This window comes from Bos javanicus, chromosome 17 (genome assembly GCF_032452875.1).
Source record: "Bos javanicus breed banteng chromosome 17, ARS-OSU_banteng_1.0, whole genome shotgun sequence".
Taxonomy (NCBI): domain Eukaryota; kingdom Metazoa; phylum Chordata; class Mammalia; order Artiodactyla; family Bovidae; genus Bos; species Bos javanicus.
In genome coordinates, this window is record NC_083884.1 from 7,048,075 (window position 1) to 7,068,602 (window position 20,528).

A 20,528-nucleotide genomic window follows, 5' to 3' on the forward strand; every position below is an offset into this window, starting at 1 on the left:
TAGTTCGTTATTTGACAACTTCACATGCGTGAAATCATCCTGTGTATATTCTTTAGTGTCATGCTTTCTTCATTCCATGTTAAGTTTGTAAGGTGTATCCATATTGTTACATGTAGCTGTAGTTTTTCTTTGCATTCATATGTCACATTTTTGCTTATTATTTTTTATTGATTGGCTGGAGTTTTTTACCTGCACAGGAATCTCAGCTTCCATTGGTTGATGTTGCAGATTGTGCTTCCACTCTAGTTTATGTAAAAAATTTTTGTTCATGGTTTCTTTTGATGTAGAAATTCATAATTTTAGTGTAGGTAGATTTATGAATCTTTTTCTTTATAGTTAAGTGTCCCTCCTCTCCTCGCTGCCCTCCTTTGTTAAGAATGCTTTCTCTACCCCAAGGTCATGAAGATATTCTGTATCTTCTGTTTTGTCTACTAAAAGTTTTGTAGCTTTCTTTGGGGAGAGATGCCATAGCTTTCGTCAGAATCTCAAATGGGTCTGAGAACTCTGAGTGACTTGACAGCATTTTTATGTTGTTTCTCCAAAGGGCGGCGGCTGCTGCTGCTGCTGCTAAGTCACTTCAGTCGTGTCCGACTCTGTGTGACCCCATAGACGGCAGCCCACCAGGCTCCCCCTGTCCCTGGGATTCTCCAGGCAAGAACACTGGACTGGGTTGCCATTTCCTTCTCCAGTGCATGAAAGTGAAAAGTGAAAGCGAAGTCGCTCCAAAGGGCAGGGAGTACAAAATTCCGAGGAGTGGTAGGCATTTAATTTTGTTTGCTCAGTTGTGTCTGACTCTTTGTGACCCTGTGGAGTGTAGCTGGCCAGCTCCTCTGTCCATAGGATTTCCCAGGCAGGAATACCGGAGTGGATTGCCATTTCCTCCTCCAGGGGATCTTTCTGACCTTGGGATTGAACCCATGTCTTATCTGTCTCCTGTATTGCAGGAGGATTCTTTACTGCTGGCATTTGATAGGGTTTAATAAATATTAAATAAATTTACTCTGTGTTTGATGTGATTATGGTAAATTCTGGAAGGACAGATACAATTTCTCCCATGTGTTCTGAGTAGAATAACTGATATTTTTAATATGAGGTCACGATTAAACTTCGTTGTGTTCTCTTCATCGTGTTCTCTATGAACTACTTCTTATAGGTTGTCTCCTGTGAGGGAGGTGTTATTTTCTCCATTTTATAATTGAAAAGATTGAGGCTCAGAAATATTTTAAAAATATTTAAGTGACTTGCCCAAGATCCCTCAAGCTGTAAATGGCAGGACGGGGACTTGAATCCAGGTCTTTTTGACCTGAAAATCTGTGTTTTTCCAAGCTATCCTGCTGGCTACTAATAAAAGTCAGTTGCTTTGAATGCTGCGCATGTTTATACCCGCATGATGTTGTTTGTTATATTTTAGAAATACTTTTTACATTTACCGGGTGCTTTTCTACTTAGGAAGGACTTCCACAGCCTCATGGAACTTGACTGTTACAACAGCCTGAGAAGGAAGAGGGTACATTTTTATTATTCCCATTTTAAAGATGAGTAAATTGAGACTCAGAACTGTTAAAAAAAAACTGAATCTAATAATCTAAAAAGAACACAGCTAGATATATAGCTACAAATCAGTTACTCTATTGGGTGTTTCAAGTCATGAACCGTTGTTTATTTGACATGACAAATAAACATTTGACATGTTTATTTATATGACAATGTGTTAGGTCATACGGCCCAGAGTGTGTGGCTCTGCCTAGTAAGTTGTATCGTTTTGAAAACTACATGAATTCTTCTGGGCCACTAGCTTACAGTTTTTGTTATTAGATTTCCAAAGTTATCTGATTTATTTTGAGAAGGTTATTATAAATCTCACAGAAACTAGGGATATATGGACATGTTATTTAAAAATTCTCTACTCACCAAGTTCTTTAAGAAGATCTACTAGTTATCCTGTCAACAAAATGTATGCAAAATGTGTAGAAAATACAGGGAATACAAAGAAATATATAAAATAGGCTCCCTCCTTTTAAAGGACATGTCATAGAATTAGGGAAAGTAAGACTAATATACTTTAAAGAAATAAGTAAGAAGATCAAGTAGTTCATGGTAACTATGAAATGGAGGTTAGCATAAGAGAATCAGACTATCTTAATTTATTTCTTGACTCAGCCTCTTACTGTGTAACCTTGAACAGGTTACCTAACCTGTCTGTGTGTGTCCATTATTTACTTGTAAAATGGGAGTGTTAATAAAACCTATTGCATAGGGTTTGAGGATTAAGTGAATTAGTACATGTAATACCTTTAGAACACAGCTAGGCCCCATAATAAATACTGCCTATAATGTTGTTAGTGTTTATGTATAATTTTGTTATTGTTAAAATATCTAACACTTTATTGAGTCTGTATTTTTTCTTCATTTAGGAATAGTTGTGCAGTTTCAGGTTGGCAAAGAAAAAGGAGGTAAAACTGCATCTTCACCATTTCTAATCAAATGTATTTGCTTTGCTTTGGAATTCATGATTCTCTTTTTGAAATATCTCAATCTTACAAGACCATCAAAGATAGAGCCTAGTTCTTCATTTGACATTCCTTGCACCTTACAAGCTATTTTAATGTGGCTTGTCGTGATTTTTATTAATACCTTTTCTTCTTCATCACAAAAGAAAAGCTCTTTCTTGTGACATAATCATTGTGTTCAAAGTGATTTCAAACAAATAAAGGGAAGTCAATGACTCCACATCCTATTTTTAACCAGGGTGCATTCCTTCATTCTTTTTTTTTTTTTTTTAATCTTTGCCACTGTTCATCCAAGGCTTCTATAACTTCACTGGCATGTTACATTCTGGGGGCAACTCTGTCTCCCCTCAGAACGTTTCACCTTTGCATTCAATGGTGTGTGTGTGCTAAGTTGTTTTAGTCGTGTTTGACTTTTTGTGACCCCATAGACTGTAGTCCACCAGGTTCCTCTGTCCTTGGGCTTCTCCAGACAAGAAGACTGGCGTGTGTTGCCATGCCCTCCTCCAGGGGATCTTCCCGACCCAGGGATCGATCCCACGTCTCTCACATCTCCTGCATTGACAGAAGGGTTCTTTACAACTAGTGCCACCTGGGAAGCCCTACGTTCAATGGTACTTAGAGTCTAATCCTCTGTACACAGATCTCTGTTAGTTAGCTTTAGCCTCCAGCAACTTACAGCATCTTTCTGGGGCTGAGTGTTTGCCTTATTAATTGAAAGGATGAGGCTTCCAACTTTGCATTTTGTGACTCTAGGACACGAGCAGAAAAAGAACTTCTGACTTGGTTTACAGAAGCGTGCCAGTGTGCAGGTTCACATCTAGGGGTGTTTCTCCAGGCTCCTTGTGAAGTAATTTGCTGATGAAGGAGAAGCCAAAGGTGTCAGGCTCAAGACATGCCTCACCTGGAGAAGGGCTGTCATGCTAGCTTACGCGTTGTCTTTCAAGATGGGCACTTCACTGATGGAGGGATGGTACTCTGCTTTATCAGTGGAAGATGTGAGATGTGTTCTGGGGAGATTTATAATTCTCTTGTGTATATTCTGGGGGATTTTATAATACTGCACGATGCAAATGTTATTAAGTACAAGATGGAAATATATATCTAGCCACTTCAGAGTGTAGAGCAGGGTGATGGGAGGGAAGGAAGGAGGCCCGGCCCTCTCATTTGAATGGAGGTTGAACGTCAGTTCTGTCCCTCAGCCTCTGTAGGTCTCACCTTTAGGGGCTCTAGGCTTGCCTTTGGGTGGGGATGGGTGCATGGCTAGGGGGAGTGAACAGGCAATAAAGCATTTTTTCTTCTTCTTTTTTTGCAAGCAGAACTTTATTAAATGGGCAACAGACAGTACACCCTCCAGACGTGAGAGCAGCCGACCCTGTAGGAGTGGCTGTTTTCTTTTTTTAAGTGAACTTTTCTTTTAGAATAGTTTTAGATTTACAGGAAAATTGTGAAGCTAGTACAGAAGGTTCCTGTCTCCCACACCCATATTTCCCCTTTATTAACATCTCCTTAATTTTTACCTAATTTATCCTAGATTTGCATGGTCCCATTACATGTAGTTGTCCTGTCTCTTCAGGCTCCTCTTGGCTGGGACAGTGTCTTAGATTTTCCTTGTTCCTGATGGCCTTGACTGTGTGAAGGAGTACTGGTCAGATATTTTGTAGAATGTCGCTCTTTGGGGATCTGATGTTCTCATGTTTAGACTGGAGTTTGGGGTGTTTGAGAGGTAAAGTACTGTGTGTGTGTGTGTGTGCGCGCGCGTGTGCGTGTGTGCACACGTGTTCAGTCGTATCCAACTCCACATCCCCATGGACTATAGCCCGCCAGGCTCCTCTGTCCATAGAATTTTCCAGGCAAGAATACTGGAGTTAACCATTTTCTACTCCAGGGAATCTTCCTGGACCAGGGATCAAACCTGAGTCTCTTGCATCTCCTGCATTGGCATGCGGATTTTTTTTACCCCTGAGTCACCTGGGAAGCCCATGAAGTACCATATTAACCACATATTAAGGGTATAGTTTTTCTCTTTTTTTTTGAGTATAATTGCTTTACAATGTTGTGAAAGCTTCTTAGGTACAACAAAGTGAATCGGCTCTATGTATACATATGTCCTCTCCCTCCTGGCCCTCCCTTCTACCACCACCGCCATCCCACCCAGCTAGGTCATCCCAGAGCACCCAGCTGCGCTCCCTGTGCCGTACAGCAGCTTCTCACTGGCTATCTGTTTTACAGATGGTGATTATATAGGTCCAGGGAGGAGGAAATGGCAACCCACTCCAGTGTTCTTGGCTGGAGAATCCCAGGGACGGCGGGGCCTGGTGGGCTGCCGCCTATGGGGTCGCACAGAGTCGGGCACGACTGAAGCGACTTAGCAGCAGCCGCAGCGCTGCTCTCCCTTTCCCCCTCCCCCTCCTCTCACTGTGTGCACCTGTCTGTCCTCTGTGTCTGCATCTCTATCCCTGCCGTGCAAATGGGTTCATCCGTACCGTTTTGCTGCTGCATTTGTTTTTCTCACTTTACTCTATATGACAGACTCTGAGTCCATCCACATCACTACAAATGACCCAATTTCATTCCTTTTTGTGGTTGTGTAATATTCCATTGTATATTTGCACCACATTTTCTTTATCCATTCATCTGTCCTGGGACATCTAGGTTGCTTCCATGTTCTGGCTATTGTAAATAGTCCTGCAGTGAACATTGGGGGGTATATGTGTCTTTTTCATTTATGGTTTCCTCAGAGTATATGCCCAGTAGTGGGATTGCTGGGTCATATGGGAGTTCTATTTTTAGTTTTTCTAAGGAACCTCCATACTGTTCTCCATAATGGCTGTATCAGTCTACATTCCTACAGATAGTACAATAGGGTTCCCTTTTCTCCACACTTAAGGGTATAAATTAACATCACTTATTACTGTTGGTGTTGACCTTGATCACCTACCTGAGGGAGTGTCTGTCAGTTTCTCTGCCCCAGGGTCACTACCCACTGCATTCAGACCACAGGAACTAAAGGAAGTCACTAAGCAGGCCACACTTAGAGTGAGAGTTTCGTTTCACCTCCGCAGGGGTAGATTATCTCCATAAGTTTTGTAGAATTCTGCACGGGAGATATCATTCTTTTTTAGTTTCTTTGGGCTGTCCAAAATCTCCATTGGGACTGTGTTCAGACCTTGCCTTTTGGGGAATGTGAGCTCAATTCCTCCACCCTAGCTCTGTCCAGAAAATCTCATGTGTCCTGATGTCTGGCACACACTTTCATAATTAGAAAAGAAAGACATGGAATGCATACCCAGCTTGAGGTAGCCTATGATTAAAACTCCTTCACACTAGTGTATCCACAGGTGCCAAGCACTAATATGAATTCCTTTCCAGTTTTGGAAATGGAGAGGAAGTTAGAGTATGAAAGGAATTTGGAAAAGCCCTGGAGTAAGATAACCAAACAACGAGTTAATATTTATCGTGCGGCTTCCAGGTGGTCTTCTAATTGTCTTAAGTGTGTTTTTTTCCCTTCGTCCTCACACCAGTCCTATGAGATAAGTGTGATGAGTCCCTTCATTGTGGCAGATAAGAAACTGAAGGGGCTATTTACCTCGAAGGGCAAATAATCTACTCCAGGTCACACAGCTAGAAAGCAATGGAGTAGGATTCTGTGCAGATTCCTAGTTGCCTCCCTAGTATTCGTTCCCCCCTTCCTTAGTCAGTGGAACCCTGTATGACGGACTGTGGCAGAGTACCCACCTATGAAACTGCTTCCCCCAGCCTGCTAAGGAGATGCAAGTAGAAGTTGTTGAGTGGGGCTTCTAGGAAAATTCTCTAAAGGGGACTCAAGTGTACAGAATATCCTTTTGCCCATATCCCCTTCCATCCCCCTCCTACCAGGATCAAGGGTGTGTGTGGTTCGGCAGCCATCCTGAGTCATGAGGTCACCTTGAGGATGGAAGCCACATGCTGAGAACAGTGGGGCGGAAAAATACATGGACTCTCAGTTCCCGATGTTAATAAAGTCATCCTGTGAGCTTTTGATTGCCCGCTTCTCCTTTATTTAAGAAAAACTGTCCTATTTAAGCCTCTGTGGCCGTGCATGTGTTTACGTCGCTCAGTTGTGTCTGACTCGTTGCCATCCCAGAGACTGGACCTCGCCAGGCTCCTCTGTCCATGGGATTCTCCAGGCAAGAACACTGGAGTGCGTTGCCATTTCCTATTCTAGGGGATCTTCCTGACCCAGGGATTGAACCCGTGTCTCTTTCGTCTCCTGCATCGACAGGTGGATTCTTTACCACTGGCACCACCTGGGAAACAATTGTTATCTTAGGTCTTTATAATTAGCTGCTGCTGCTAAGTCGCTTCAGTCGTGTCCGACTCTGCGACCCCAGAGACGACAGCCCATCAGGCTCCCCCATCCCTGGGATTCTCCAGGCAAGAACACTGGAGTGGGTTGCCATTATAATTAGCAGCTGAATCCAATTCCTGGCTGATAAAACTTCTGACTTGATCTTGTTTCTCCCTCCTTATCACCAGGCTAATTTTGTTTCCACGAGGTTGCCTTAGGATGCCTAGGTTCTTGCTGCTATTTTGTGCTTTATTATAATGTGACCTTGGACAAATAACTTAGATGTCCCTCCCTTTTGCATCTTTTGAATGGGAATTATTTATTCTCTAACTGCTCTACAAGTTTACTGTGGGAAAAAAGCCTATAAATGTCAGGTTCTCATGTGTCATGTACATTTCTTGAAGAGGGTCACGGTCATCCTTGTTTAGTGGGATTGAAAAGGAAACCTCTAGAATCTGAAAACAGTTTTCTGATTCTGTCATTTTGCCAAGAGCCATGTTTAATACTTCTCAGGGCACAAACAAATAGAAGCTGTGACGGGAGGTGGTTTTGTCCCTCCGCTGCACAGGAGCAGATTCGCAGTGGCATCACTGATGAGCCTGTAGCTCATGCCAGGGCTGCTGCTTAAGATTCAGAGTTTGTGTCCAATATGGCTGCCTTCATCATGCTGGAGTGTTGTTTCCTGAAGATACATTAATCAAGGAATCGCTGTACTGGAAGAAAGCTAAATGCTTTTTCTTTGAGAGCCGGCCAAGAACAAGGGGCACGGAAGAAAACGTTTGCACGACACATGGAGAATTCTTTTTGCTGGCAATAAATATCCCCATTTCCAAAGAGTCCTCTGAAACTAGTACAGAGGTGTTCACAAAAATCTGGAAGGCCCCTCACTCAGCTTGGGGCTGCCCAGGTAAAAGATCCTTTTTTGCCTTGTCACCACACTCCTTGTGTCTTTACTTCCTCATGAGGAGTGTCCCTCAACACACTAGCTCCATGGAGATAACAAGTTATCTGGTCGATTTGTGTTACTCAGTTGAGGTATGACTCTTGCCAGTGGAAGGTGTGGTTTGTAAGTGAAATTCATTTGGAATAAGGAGTGGTAGTTCAAGTTTTAAAATGTGCAGACTTATATTTGAATATTCCTCTTAATTAGAGGCTTAGTAATGGGAAATGCCTAATATCACAAACATTTTATCTTTTATGCTGATCTAATCCTGTTTCTCCTTTCTTCTTGAGGTATTCAACTTGAAAACGTGGTATGGTATTTCTTACACTTCTGTAGCAATGCTTTAAACTTTAAACAGTGCTTCTCAAACTTTAATATGCCTACAAATCCCCTGGAGATCTTGTAAAACTGCCGATCTTGATTTCATAGGTTTGGGGTGGAGCCTGGGATTCTGCCTTTCTAACAGACTGTAGATGCTGCTGCTGCTAGTGGTGCCTGAGTTACACTTTGAGTAACAAGGCCCTCAGTTACTTCTGCTTCAGTACTGGGATTCTCAGTGTTGACTGGGCATCGGAATTAACTGAGGAGTTTTCTACAAGATGTGTGCTCACCCTACACTCAGATTTCCTGATTAAGTACTTTTGGGATCGCTGGGGAGCTGGAGTTTTAGAGTTCTATGTGAGGTGAGACTCACTGGCTTCATCTCCTATTTACAAATGTGATGTTGAGTGGTTTCACTGTGCATGCTTGGAATTTGAACTGTAATTTTTTGAACATGTATTTATTATTATTTTTTTAAGTAATAAATTTAATTAACTGGTTTATGATTTTGGCTGTGCTGGGCCTTCTTTGCTGCACGCGGTTCTCTCTGATTGTGGCGAGCAGGGGCGACTTCCTAGTCGCCGTGCTTGGACTTCTCATTACAGTGGCTTCCTTGTTCTGGAGCACAAGCTCTAGGGTGTGCGGGCTTCCATAGTTTGGGCACGTGGGCTTAGCAGTTGCAGTTGTTGGGTTCTAGAGCACAGGCTCAGTAGTTGTGGCACGTGGGCTTTTGTTGCCCCACGAAATGTGGGATTTTCCCAGACCAGGGATCCAACCAGTCCCCTCAATTGCAACATGGGTTTTTAACCCCTGGACCACCAGGGAAGCCCTGAACTGTAATTTAAAACAAAAATTTATTTGTTTAATTGTGGCATGTGAACTCTTAGTTTGGATCTGTGGATCTAATTCCCTGACCAGGGATTGAACCCGGGCCCCCTGCCTGGAGTCTTAGCCAATGGAGCACCAAGGAAGTCCCTGTAATGTGTTTCCATCATAAGTAATTTATGTTGTGCTGCCTTTCAGTCAAACAATAAGTGGAATCTACCATGCGTTTTATACATGGACTATGTACAGTCCCTGTGTTTCCATGGTGCTTCCCTGGTGACTCAGATGGTAAAGAATCTGCCTGTAATGCGGGAGATCTGGGTTCAGTCCCTGGGTCAGAAAGATCCCCTGGAGAAGGGAATGGCTACCTACTCCAGTATTCTTGCCTGGAGAATTCCATTGACAGAGGAGCCTGGCAGACTACAGTCCATGGGGTCACAAAGAGTCAGGTGCAACTGAGTGACTAACACTTTGTGTTATCCATAGCTTAAGAAGACTCCTGGAGAAGGCAATGGCAACCCACTCCAGTACTCTTGCCTGGAAAATCCCATGGGCGGAGGAGCCTGGTGGACTGCAGTCCATGGGGTCGCTAGGAGTTGGACACGACTGAGTGACTTCACTTTCACTTTTCCCTTTCATGCATTGGAGAAGGAAATGGCAACCCACTCCGGTACTCTTGCCTGGAGAATCCCAGGGACGGGGGAGCCTGGTGGGCTGCCATCTCTGGGGTCGCACAGAGTCGGGCACAACTGAAGTGACTTAGCAGTAAGGGCCTATCGTTGAAGTAACTGGAAAGTAATGTGTGTGATAGTTATGTCCTTTCAGATTGTAAGAAATAGTGGCCTGTTCTGCTAACATCAGTTGACGGGAGGCTTATTATAAGGATATACCAGTAAGTTGGAAGACACAGGAAGCAGCATCAGAAGTCATTTGGAAATACAGCAAATAGTTCATTTGGAAATATAGCAAAAAGTTATTTGGAAACACAGCAAATAGTTTCCCCAGAGAACATTCCTTTGTAAGTTGGGAAGATTGTTATTCCTTATGTTACTGTCACCACTGTCATCATTTTGGTGACTCAGTTTACCTCTGTCTCCTTCCATAGCTCTGCTAAGTCGCTTAAGTCGTGTCTGACTCTGTGCGACCCCATAGACGGCAGCCCACCAGGCTCCCCCGTCCCTGGGAGTCTCCAGGCAAGAACACTGGAGTGGGTTGCCATTTCCTTCTCCAATGCGTGAAAGGAAAAGGGAAAGTGAAGTCACTCAGTCGTGTCTGACTCTTAGTGACTCCATGGACTGCAGCCTACCAGGCTCCTCCGTCCATGAGATTTTCCAGGCAAGAGTATTGGAGTGGGGTGCCATTGCCTTCTCCATCCATAGCTCTAAACTTACTGAATAAATGACTTGTTTTTCTTGTAGTCAGCCTCCCCAAGGAAGAGCCTGTAAGTAGGTTGTCCAGCAAGGGTCCTGCACAGAGAGTCCCATTGGGGCAGAAGCTAATGACAAACTACAGATAGCTACTTTTAGGAGGAGGATGGTAGGGTCTTGTGGTACTCACCTGGCCACCTGCATGTGAGAATTGAGAATGGCCTCCAGCTGCTTCTGTTGTAACAGCACAGTGAGTTCAGCCCTTAGCACGGCAGGCACTGCTGCCCGTTACCACTTGGTGCCCTGTTATCAGGCAGTGAGTCCTGTTCCGCCATTGGTGAGTGCCTCACCGGGCCCCGCCCACCAGCACCCAACTGTCAGGGAGCCCCTGGTAGGGTCCTGCTCCGCCATTGCAAAGCACAGCAACTACTTCGGCCCCATTACTCCTTGGCGCCCTGTTACCCGGCAGTGAGTCCTGCTCCGCCATTGGTGAGTGCCTCACCGGGCCCCGCCCACCAGCACCCAACTGACAGGGAGCCCCCGGTAGGGTCCTGCTCCGCCACTGCACAGCACAGCAGCGGGTCCTGCCTACAAGCAGCTACGGTTAGTGAGGGGAGTTAGACAACGGTGGAGTGGTGGTGGTGAGGTGGAGAGTGAGGTGAGAGACGGATCCTGGCCTTCTCCCTGAGGCCCTCCATCTGACCCGGCCGTGGGCCAGCGGGTGAGCGGGGGCCCAGAATGGGCTTAGCACTGTGTCCCGCAGGGCTCAGAGCCCTCACCGCGGCCACCAACTCGGCTCGGCCCAGGCCTCGAGGCAGCGGTGAGCGTCTCCACTACCCGTGTCTCCGCGACCTAAAAGCACTGGCAGTTTGCCTGGGTCACAATCTGAGGGACCTGTTTTTGGAACCTTAGGGCCAGTAGGTTGGGCGCCTGGCTACCTCAGAGATGAAAGCTTTCAGTGACTTTGGGGTTCTTAGGGCTTGAGCCACCCATCTTCTTGTGTGAACCTTCCTCTGTTCCAGACTCCAATGTTTTAGTGTTATTTGGCCTCACTGTGTTGGACACTTAGACTTGCATTGTTCGGTATCATTGTCAGATGAGACTTTGGGCTTGGGGTGCATTCTGAGGTTAGTTATGAGGGTGAGAAGGTAAAACCGGTAGATTCCATGCATGACCAGAACACCCTTTCCTTATTGAGTAGCATGGGGAAAGATGTATTTTGTTCATTGTTACAGCCTCATAAACCACAAGGGTGCCTGGCACACATGTTCAATGCATAGCTGTCAAATAGAACACAAATAGAAAATGTTTTTAACGATTTAAAGTTGACTTTATTGTTCATTTGATTACATTTTATTCTAACCCGGATCCTTGTGTACACTGCAATGGTGAGGGAATTTCTACTCTAAGAGTGTCTCACTGAAACAGCACACTCCAAGACCGCAAGAAGTTTTCTTGTTGCGTTTTCAGTAGTGATGAGGATATGTTTGCCACTTGGTGTTATCAGTACGGCTGGCACCAGGCTCTGGGCTGAGGCGGGCAGCAAGTGGATACGAAGCTCAGCGATCAGGGTCCTTCCTGGCGGCCTCCCTCGAGGGCCCCCCCTCCCGCCCCAAAGCGCTGCCACCCGGGGTCTCAGTCACCTCTGCTCTGAGATGTCGAGTGTGGATTTGGATGTTTGGCCAAGGAAAGGAGGCCGCTTTTCAGGTAAAGAGGGAGACACTGGGAAGATGGGAGTCGCTGTTACTTACAGCAGCTCAGTTCAGTTCAGTTGCTCAGTTGTGTCCAACTATTTGTGACTCCATGGACTGCAGCATGCCAGGCCTGTCCATCACCAACTATCAGAGTTTACTCAAACTCATGTCCATCGAGTCAGTGATGCCATCCAGCCATCTCATCCTCTGTCGTCCCCTTCTCCTCCTGCCCCCAAAACCTCCCAGCATCAGAGTCTTTTCCAATGAGTCAACTCTTCGCATGAGGTGGCCAAAGTACTGGAGTTTCGGCTTTAGCATCATTTCTTCCAAAGAACACCCAGGGCTGATCTCCTTTAGAATGGACTGGTTGGATTTCCTTGCAGTCCAAGGGACTGTCAAGAATCTTCTCCAACACCACAGTTCAAAAGCATCAATTCTTCAGCGCTCAGCTTTCTTCACAGTCCAACTCTTACATCCATACTGGAAGAAGCACAAGCTGGAATCAAGATTGCCGGGAGAAATATCAATGACCTCAGATATGCAGATGACACCACCCTTATGGCAGAAAGTGAAGAGGAACTAAAAAGCCTCTTGATGAAAGAGGAGAGTGAAAAAGTTGGCTTAAAGCTCAACATTCAGAAAATGAAGATCATGGCATCTGGTCCCATCATTTCATGGGAAATAGATGGGGAAACAGTGTCAGACTTTGTTTTTTTGCGCTCCAAAATCACTGCAGATGGTGACTGCAGCCATGAAATTAAAAGACACTTACTCTTTGGAAGGAAAGTTACAGCAGCTGCTGCCTCTTAGAAAGCTCCAAACCGCTTATCCGTGGAATGGGAGGCGGGTGGATGTTAAGGATGTTCCTGAGGAGGGACGGACCAGCTGATGATGGATGGGATGTAGGCAGCGCAGCGAGGGCCAAGTCCAAGGATGCTCACCTGTCCTGACTCGGGAAAAGAAGCTTCCGATTGACACCTTCCCCTGGAGAGGGGAAATGATGCACAAGGTTGAATAGTAAATCTTAATTAGAGCCTGTTTGCTCTTCCTGTTAAGCAGTGTGGAGAGTATTCATGTAGCACTCGGAACAAGCCTTTCAGTAGCTCCTTGAGCACATGAATTGTGTAAACCTTGAGGAACGTAATTTGGTACTGATCACCTCATAGGTTTCCGACGAATGTTTAATAAAGGTAACGAAAAATTAACGGTTTTAAGTGCAATAGTCTTTAATTCTTTGCTTTATTCATTGAAAATGAGATTTCTTGTAAGTAGGTTTTTAAAAGTACCAACTTTTTAGCATATCTGAACAAAACATTTTATTGATCAATCAGTAACTAATTTTGTGTGTAAAGTATGCCAGGAACTCCTGTTAACTAACACAGAAAGTTAGGTTTTGTTTTCAAGATGAGAACAATGAGGCAGAGAGAAGTAGAGCTGGAATTTGAACCCCTGCAGTCTCTTTTTCTCCTTTAATTTTAAAATTTACATACATAAACTTACACATATAGTGTTGACTTCTTTTGGGTACATATTTTTGTGAGCTTTAATAAAGGTATTGATTCATGTAATCACCTCCATAGTCAGAATACAGATGCTTCATCACCTTGAAACTCCTGTGCTCCCTGCTGTCGTCAAATCTTCCCTATAGCCTGCAACTCCTGAGCTGTTCCATGTCTTTGTAATTTTGCCTTTTAATGGAATCATTTCTTCCTGCACAGTGTGGAGATTCATTCATGTTGTTCCATGTGTCAGTAGTTTGTTCCATTTTGCTGCTATTCAGTATTCAGTATTCTATGAATGCACCACAGTTTGTTCATCCACTTACCTGATGAGGGATACTTAGGTGATTTTCAGGTTTTGGTGTTTGTGAATAAGTTGCTCTAAACATACAGGTTTTTGCATAAACTTAAGTTTTTATTTCTCTAGTTTTATGTACCTGGACATTGTTTTGATGGGTCATATGGTAAGTGTATGCTTAACTTTATAAGAAACTACCAAAGTGTTTTCAGAGTTGTGTTAAACCATTTTGCATTATCATCAGCAATGGATGAGAGTTCCAGTTGCTCTACATCCTGATCAACCTTTGGTATTGTCAGGTTTTTTGCTTTGGCTTTTGTTTTAGTCTTTCTGATGAATGTGTAGTGATATTTTCTTGTGGCTTTAATTTGAATTTTCTTAATGTATAATGATGATGAGCATCTTTTCATGTGGTTAATTGCCATCCATTACATCATCTTTGGTGAAGAATGTCAAATCTTTGCCCATTTTAAAATTAGTTTGTTTGTTTCCATATGATGAAATGTTAAGAGTTTTTAATATATTTTGCATTCAAAATATTTATTTTGCTGGATGTAAGATATGAAATATTTCTCCTGGTCTGCCATTTACTTTTTCGTTCTGTTAGCAGTGTGTGTAGCTCTTTGAACTTCCTGAAAATAGTTGATTTAAAGTCTTTGTCTGTGCTGTGCTTAGCTCAGTTGTGTCTGACTCTTTGCGGCCCTGTCGACTGTAGCCCGCCCAGCTCCTCTGTCCATGGGGATTCTCCAGGCAAGAATCCTGCAGTGGGTTGCCATGCCCTCTTCCGGGGATCTTCCCAACCCAGGATCAAACCCAGGTTTTCCACACTGCAGGCAGATTCTTTACTGCCTGAGCCACCAGGGAAACTCTAGTAAGTCCAATATCTGGGCTTTCACAGAACTGTTTATGTTGATTACTTTTTTTTCTGTGCATGTGCCTCATAATTTTATGTTGAAAACTGGGCATTTTGAATATTACATTATTACAACGCTAGAATCAGATTTTTCTTCCTCCCTAGGGTTTATTATTGCTGTTATTATAATTGTTGTCACTTGTCTAGTAATTTTTCTGAACTAATTTTGTAAAGTGTATAATTCTTGGGTGATGTGTGGCACTGAAGTCTCCGTTTCATTAGCTTAGTGGACAGCTAGTGATTAGACAGTTTTCCTTAAATGCCTAGAACAACAACAAGAAAACCACCAAAACCCTCCCAGTCATTGCAGGGGGGCTCTGTGTGTGTATCACAGCATACCTTCAATACTCAGCCAGGTAGTGGACACGACTGAGCGACTTCACTTTCACTTTTCACTTTCATGCACTGGAGAAGGAAATGGCAACCCACTCCAGTGTTCTTGCCTGGAGAATCCCAGGGATGGGGGAGCCTGGTGGGCTGCCGTCTATGGGGTTGCACAGAGTCGGACACGACTGAAGCGACTTAGCAGCAGCAGCAGCAGCAGTGTACAATTTACCTTAGCCTTCACTTTCTGCTTGTGCAGAGCTTGTAGGTCAGTCACAGATGAGAGCTTAGGGCCATCTCAGATTGTTTCTGAGCTTGAACCCACCCTGAGAATGCACACGGACTTTCAGATTCCCAGGAATATGTGGGAGCTTTTCAAAGCCCTTATTCCCTAAAGCATCTCATCCTCTAGCCTTTCCTCGCAGTTTCTTTGGTTAGTCTGTTGTTTGCCCCAACTATTATCTATTGACTCATGCAGCAGCAACTAATATATTTATTTGTCTGTAAATGATTTCAATAAGCTTTCTCTGGCTAGCCACTTTTCAGGGTTTGGAGAGTTTTGGGTTAGGCAAGATAAAGGCAAGTATTTTGTGCTGGCCTTCTGCGGTGCCACCAGACAAGTCAAAACAAATTATTACAATTCTTTGTGAATGAAGTCTTTTCTGCTCCCTCTGGTACTAGTACTGGTACCAGGTAGACAGGTTATCATTTTCAAGGCTACCACTGAGCTGGAGAATGGGGGATGAGACCAGGGTTAGTTAAAATGCCACAAAGCTTGCTACTCCAACCAAAACTCACCTTGTTTTTCTTGATTGAATGTTGCATTGTACTTATATACATCAAGTGGTTGCTGCAAACTTTTGGTTAGTTTATAGAGGTCAAAAAAAGGTGATTCTGCCAGTTTCCATTTTCCAGGTTCCAGTTTTCCATTGCTTTTCTGGAGAACAGAGTTTTGAAGTTCTTCACTCTGCCATTGTCACTGATGGCGCTCAAGTATGGGTTTAAAAGTAACTAAGATTGTCGGTCTTTTTAAGAGCAAAGTGGCCAAGTTTTTTCCAATAAAATACTGAACGAGAAGATGTGGATAGGATAGTCTTACTCATTTTGAAGTGTTTGTACATCCTACAGTAGCATTATCAAGGTATTTGAGGAGCCGCACTCATCGGTTACAGTGCTGGGGTCAAGACCCTTTTTCATTTAAACCCTGCATAGGCAGCTTGCTTATTTTAGTTCGAGGCACAGACACCCCCTAGCCTGCTGTTACTTTTATTTATTTATTTATTTTCACTTTTTAAAAAAGATAATTTATTTATTTTAATTGGAGTCTAATTACTTTACAGTATTGTGGTGGTTTTTGCCATACATGATGTGAATCAGCCATGGGTGTACATGTGTCCCACCACCCTGAACCCCCCTCCTCTCTCCCTCCTCACCCCATCCCTCGGAGTTGTCCCAGAGCACCAGCTTTGAATGCTCTGCTTCATGCATCAAACTTGCACTGCTGTTACTTTTAAAAACCTGATTTTCAGGGAATATCTGGCCAGGAGAATCCATATTCCCCTTTGCTTTTTAAAGAATGACTCAGAGAAAGTAGCTTTGTTGCTATGTTCTGATATAAATCAGTCATTGTTAGCACTGGGGAGGGGAATTGAGGGCATGGAGTGTCACTTTATACACTTCTGTATTGAGTTTCCTCCAATGAGTATTACTTTGAAAGTTAAAAGAAAGGGACAATAAATTTAAAATACCATGTGAAATAATTGCTGACCTAGTGTATCTGTTGCTTATGTTGTGGTATTTTTTTTTAAACCTGTTTTGCCTTAAGATGAGCTACTGCAATGGCAAATGCTGTCATGTTGATAAAAGAAATGATTGATGAGTGTTAGAGAAAATGATAGTAGGAAAGAAGTATATAATTCTCTTTCCTCTGAAGATCATTTTTCAAACACCGGCTAATTTATCATTTGGTCACCTATTCCATCTTATGACATTCATTGTTTTTATGAAAGCCATAATCATTTAAAATGCAAATCCTCATAACCACACTGTTGAAAACTGTTTAACATAATCAAAACCTACCCTTTGTGTTCTCTACCTTTTTTCCTGTGTGTTTCATCTTCAAGTCGTGACCCAACAGAATCTATTTCAGAAAAATGGATTCAAGAAACCTGCATTCTAACACTCAACTTTCCACCAGCCAGCTGTATGTCCTTGATTTAATCTCTCTGGGTCTCAGATTCCTCATTGACAATATGAACAATTTAGACCAGGAATCTGAAAACTGTATTTCTGTGGTCCAAATCTGGCTCACTTCTTGTTTTTGTAAATAAAGTTTTATTGGGACACAGTCATGTTTATTCATTTATATATTATTTATGGCTGCTCTTGTGCCATACCTGCAGAGCTGAGTATTTGTAACAGGGTCTGTGTGGCCTGTGAGCCTAAAGTATGTACTGTTTACCCCTTAAAAGTTTGCTGACTCCAGACTATAAATTTTTCTTTCCGGTTAAATTTTTCTTTAAATTTTTGGATGCTTGGGCCAATTATTTCTTTTTTCCCATTAGATTGCTGCTTAGGAGATCACCAGAAAAATGCAGCTGGAGGAGGGGAAATACAGATCATACATTGTTATTTGCTAGACGCCTGTATCCATCATACATCTGGCATATTTTGTTACTGCTGTGGTTATAAACTGTAACCACAGTGAGCTGTAGCTCAGCCTCACCTGTCTTCTTCATTCTGGGATCCTGGCTGTAGGTGTAATCCCTTACTGGGAAAAGGAGCAATGAACAAATCGTGTGCCAGCTTTTAAAACTTCTCAGAAGTAGGTGTGTATTACTTCTACTGACATTGGCCAGCTGGATGTTAGTGGTGCGGGGAAGGGTAATCCTTCTGTAGGAGGCCCTGCAAGTCACCTGGTACCTTGAGTGGGTGTATCATCTTTCTGCACGGAGAGCTGGGAAACAGTGGGAACAACATCATCTACTGTAGCTTCTTTAAAGGTTCCCTAATGTGAGCAAACTAAAAGTAACGGCAGAAACTTGCTTTTAGAATTCTTTGTGTGTTACATTTTTAATGAACGTTCTGTAGCTAACAAGTAACTAGAAATTGGCCTGTTGAGCTTTTGGAACATATTCTAATTCTCTCTACTTACTTATTTAACAAATGCTCATTGTAAGAATGCAATATCTGTTTGGATTTCTTTTTATAGACTCTTGATGTCTTTAACTTATAATTCTCACCCCTAAGCTGCCTTTTCTGAGGTCCCATGTCTCGCTGAGACAGTAACACAGCTCAAGTTCCTGAAGCCAGAAATCTGGGTGAAATTCTTAAACTTCCTCCCTTACCAGGATTACTTCTAACCAGGCAGTTACCAGAGTCTGTTGAATACATCCCCTCTGCAGCCCTGACTGAGTCCTCCTCCCTCCTCCTACCATCCTGGACCGAGCATCTCTCACCATTCCCAGCAGCCTTATGACTAACTAGGCTTTCTGCCTCCTGTAATTCATTCTCTATACAGTGGCCAAAGTGATTTTTCTAAAATGCGAACTGATCATGTTATTCCTGTGCATTAAAACCTCTTATTTAATCTACCCCTTAAAGCTCAGATTTCTGAGCATGGCCTTGAACCTTTTCTTTCTTTCCTGGGAATTCCCGAGTCAGTCCTGTTATCCTTAGCTTACATTCTTGGCTGGAAAATATAATCTTTGTTCTGGAAAGATTTTTCTCGTTGTTCTGGAAAGATTTTTCTCGACCGTGTCCTATGAACTCACATAGTATCTGGTAGATGTTTTTCACTTGAAGAGACTCAAACACTAGATAAAAAGTGCTGTGCAGCGCTGTCTGTGCGGTGTGCAGGGCGCGCTCCTCCTAGTGCTCAGTGGCTTGCCCTTTCCTGGAAGGGCTTGGGTAAGCCAGGTGGGCTCCCGAAGAAAGGCTGACTGACACTGGTTTTGTTTTACTTTCACTGAGACCTGTTTTTAGAAGTTTAAAATGTGCCCCTTTTGGAACTTGTCATTTATTGGTCCTCTTTTCAGTGAGCTAACATATTTTTCCTTATGATACCAACTCAGCAGCTTCTGGACAAAAGGAATATGAAACAAATGCATCTTAAAAAAAATACTGTCTCCTGTGGGTCTTTCATGTTAGCTCTCTGTTTCAGAAATAAAAATAGCCTCATCGAACTCATAGGGGGATAGGAGAAATTCAGATACTTGCCTTTGAAGATACTCTAGTGATTTTAAATTTTCAGGCCAGAATGTTTTCATTATTTAAAACTCATTGACACAAAATTTCTTTGATCAACCAACTGCTTGCTATCCTTTCTTTTTATCTAGCCTAGTTATATGGAATTCTAATAGAAGAAATCAAAAGTCTCAACTCTGAAGCTTTGCAGCTGTTGTAACCACAGATTTCTGTTATCCTAAGCTAATTTTAAAAAGTAAGCTTAATTGAAGGGAAAAAAGCAAGATTAAAAGAAACTGTTTATCTGTATAAACATTTAAAAAGCAGTCTTACATCTTTAAGCAAGAGGAGAACATGTAAAGGGTAACAGTGATGAACACAGTGGTACGTGGGAATTTGAACTTTCTACGTTAGATATTTCTGTAACATTGGATTTTTTTACCACCCTTATGGCAGAAAGTGAAGAGGAACTAAAAAGCCTCTTGATGAAAGTGAAAGAGGAGAGTGAAAAAGTTGGCTTAAAGCTCAACATTCGGAAAATGAAGATCATGGTATCCGGTCCCATCACTTCATGGCAAATAGGTGGGGAAACAGTGGAAACAATGTCAGACTTTATTTTTTGGGCTCCAAAATCACTGCAGATGGTGACTGCAGTCATGAAATTAAAAGACGCTTACTCCTTGGAAGGAAAGTTCTGACCAACCTAGATAGCATATTCAAAAGCAGAGACATTACTTTGCCAACAAAGGTTCGTCTAGTCAAGGCTATGGTTTTTCCTGTGGTCATGTATGGATGTGAGAGTTGGACTGTGAAGAAGGCTGAGCGCCGAAGAATTGATGCCTTTGAACTGTGGTGTTGGAGAAGACTCTTGAGAGTCCCTTGGACTGCAAGGAGATCCAGCCAGTCCATTCTGAAGGAGATCAGCCCTGGGATTTCTTTGGAAGGAATGATGCTGAAGCTGAAACTCCAATACTTTGGCCACCTCATGCAAAGAGTTGACTCATTGGAAAAGACTCTGATGCTGGGAGGGATTGGGGGCAGGAGGAGAAGGGGACGACAGAGGAGGAGATGGCTGGATGACATCACTGACTCGATGGACGTGAGTCTGAGTGAACTCCGGGAGTTGGTGATGGACAGGGAGGCCTGGTGTGCTGTGATTCATGGAGTCGCAGAGTCGGACACGACTGAGCGACTGATCTGATCTGATTGGGGAAAAGGTTTTTTGTAAGAAAGATTTTTATTTTTAAATGAAGAGAGTTACTTGGTTTCCTTTTATTTAGGGAGGGAGCAATCATCTTATCAGGTTAGAACAGGCTGCTTTG

The 20,528-nt window shown here is 43.1% G+C and overlaps 1 protein-coding gene across 6 annotated transcripts in view; it reads left to right on the forward strand.

Annotated features, from left to right (window-relative positions):
- SH3D19 (SH3 domain containing 19) overlaps nucleotides 1-20,528 on the forward strand; it is a 201,740-nt gene that overhangs the window by 3,101 nt on the left and 178,111 nt on the right. The window contains exon 1 of one of the 6 annotated variants that reach the window (XM_061384000.1): nucleotides 10,320-10,782. The exons of 3 other annotated variants lie outside the window; for them this stretch is intronic. The gene's annotated coding sequence lies outside the window, so the exon portion shown is untranslated. Of the gene's footprint in view, nucleotides 1-10,319; nucleotides 10,783-10,833; nucleotides 10,897-20,528 lie in introns of those variants that run through there. 2 more of the 6 variants (XM_061384007.1, XM_061384003.1) reach the window with 2 other exon arrangements.